Here is a 2109-nt window from a genome sequence, read left to right as displayed (position 1 = left end):
GCAGGATGTTGCTAATGGGGGAAGCTGTGTACATGTGGGGCAGGGGCACATGAGAAACCTCTGTACCTTTCTCTCAATTTTACTGGGAACCTAAAACTGCTCTAAAAATTAAAGTCTTTAAAAATATATAAGAAAGGGGCTTCCCTGGTGGCTCAGTAGTAAAGAATCCACCTCCCAGTGCCGGAACTGGGTTTGACCCCTGTTGCAGGAAGAGCCCACATGCTACAGAGCAACAAAGCGCCTGTCCCACAACTATTGGGCCTGCATTCTAGAGCCGGTGTTCCACAACAAGAGAAGCCTGTGCACTGCAACTAGAGAAAAGCCTGCACAGCTTCCAAGATCCAGAGCAGACAAAATGAGCAAGGAGATCAAACTAGTCAATCCTAAAGGAAATCAACCCTGAATATTCATTGGAAAGACTGATCTTGAAGCTGAAGCACCAGCACTTTGGACACCTGATTCAAATAACTGACTCATTAGAAAAGACCCTGATGTTAGGAAAGATTGAAGGCAGGAGGAGAAGAGATGACAGAGGACAAGATGGTTGGATGGCATCACTGATTCAATGGACATGAGTTTGAGCAAGCTCTGGAGATGGTGAAGGACATGGAAGCGTGGTGTGCTGCAGTCCATGGGGTTGCAAAGAATCAGATATGACTGAGCACCTAGACAACAACAGCAAAATAAATAAAATTATTAAAAAATATGTACGATGGTCCTCTGATCCCAGTCAGTGGATCTCAGCAGTCATGGCCAACCACATTGTGCTCTACACTGGCACAAAGATGCCCATCTTGGGGTTGGGCACCTGGAAGTCCCTTCCAGGCAAAGTGGTGGAGGCTGTGAAGGTGGCGGTTGATCTTGGGTACCATCACATTGACTGTGCCCACATGTACCAGAACGAGAACAAGGTGAGGTTGGCCCTCCAGGTGAAGCTCCAGGAGAAGGTCATGAAGTGTGAGGACTTTTTCATTGTCAGCAAGCTGTGGTGCATATTTCACAACAAGGACTTGTGAAAGGTGCCTGCCAGAAGCTGAAGCGGGACTACCTGGACTTCTGCCTCATCCACTGGCCCATGGGCTTCAAGCCTGGGAGAGACTCTTCCCATTGGATGAGGACTGCAACGTGATTCCCAGTGAGAAAGATTTCTTGGATACCTGGACAGCCATGGAAGAGCTGGTGGACGAAGGGCTGGTGAAAGCTATTGGAGTCTCCAACTTTAACCATCTCCAAGTGGAGAAGATCTTAAACAAACTTGGCTTAAAATACAAGCCGGCGGTTAACCAGATCAAGTGCCACCCATACCTCACTCAGGAGAAGTTAATCCAGTCTTGCAACTCCAAAGGGATTGTGGTGACTGCCTACAGTCCCCTAGGCTCTCCCGACAGGCCCTTGGGCCAAGCTGGAAGACCCTTCCATACTGGAGGATCCCAGGATCAAAGCCACTGCCAGGTGCTGATCTGATTCCCCATGCAGAGGAACTTGATCGTGATCCCCAAGTTGGTGACACTTGAATGCATTGCTGAGAACTTCTAGATCTTTGACTTTGAACTGAGCAAGGAGGATATTACCACCTTGCTCAGCTACAACAGGAACTGGAGGGCCTGTGCCATGGTGAGCTGTGCCTCCCACAGGGATTATCCCTTTCACGAGGAGTTTTGAAGCTGTGGGCACCTGCCCTTGCCCAAGTGTCCTGCTGTCTCCCACCTCACTCTTCTTGTGTGTAGGGTAATTTGGCCCGTATCCCTCAGTGGTGGGTCAGCGACTTCCAGACAAACCAGCGAGGGCTCAGCCAGCTTGGTGTTGGGTCCAAAGAGCAGAATCAGTAGACTGGAAGTCTCTATAGTTTTCTTTTGCCCTTCTTGTCCAGTTGGGGAACACGCAACCCAAATACTAATTTAGATAAGAGTATTTGAATTGTGTGTGCTGTGAAAGTATTGCACTCAATATGCCAGCAAATTTGGAAAACTCAGCAGTGGCCACAGGACTGGAAAAGGTCAGTTTTCATTCCAATCCCAAAGAAAGCCAATGTCAAAGAATGCTCAAACTATTGCATAATTTGCACTCATCTCACATGCTAGCAAAGTAATGCTCAAAATTCTCCAAGCC

The 2109-nt window shown here is 48.1% G+C and overlaps 1 pseudogene; it reads left to right on the top strand.

Annotated features, from left to right (window-relative positions):
• The first annotated feature begins 749 nt into the window (after positions 1-749).
• Positions 750-1662, top strand: LOC128043634 (aldo-keto reductase family 1 member B1-like; annotated as a pseudogene).
• Positions 1663-2109: the final 447 nt, after the last annotated feature.

This window comes from Budorcas taxicolor, chromosome 2, assembly GCF_023091745.1.
Source record: "Budorcas taxicolor isolate Tak-1 chromosome 2, Takin1.1, whole genome shotgun sequence".
NCBI classification, from domain to species: domain Eukaryota; kingdom Metazoa; phylum Chordata; class Mammalia; order Artiodactyla; family Bovidae; genus Budorcas; species Budorcas taxicolor.
The sequence above is the reverse complement of the archived record's forward strand: the minus strand, read 5'-3'. Positions and strand labels throughout refer to the sequence as shown.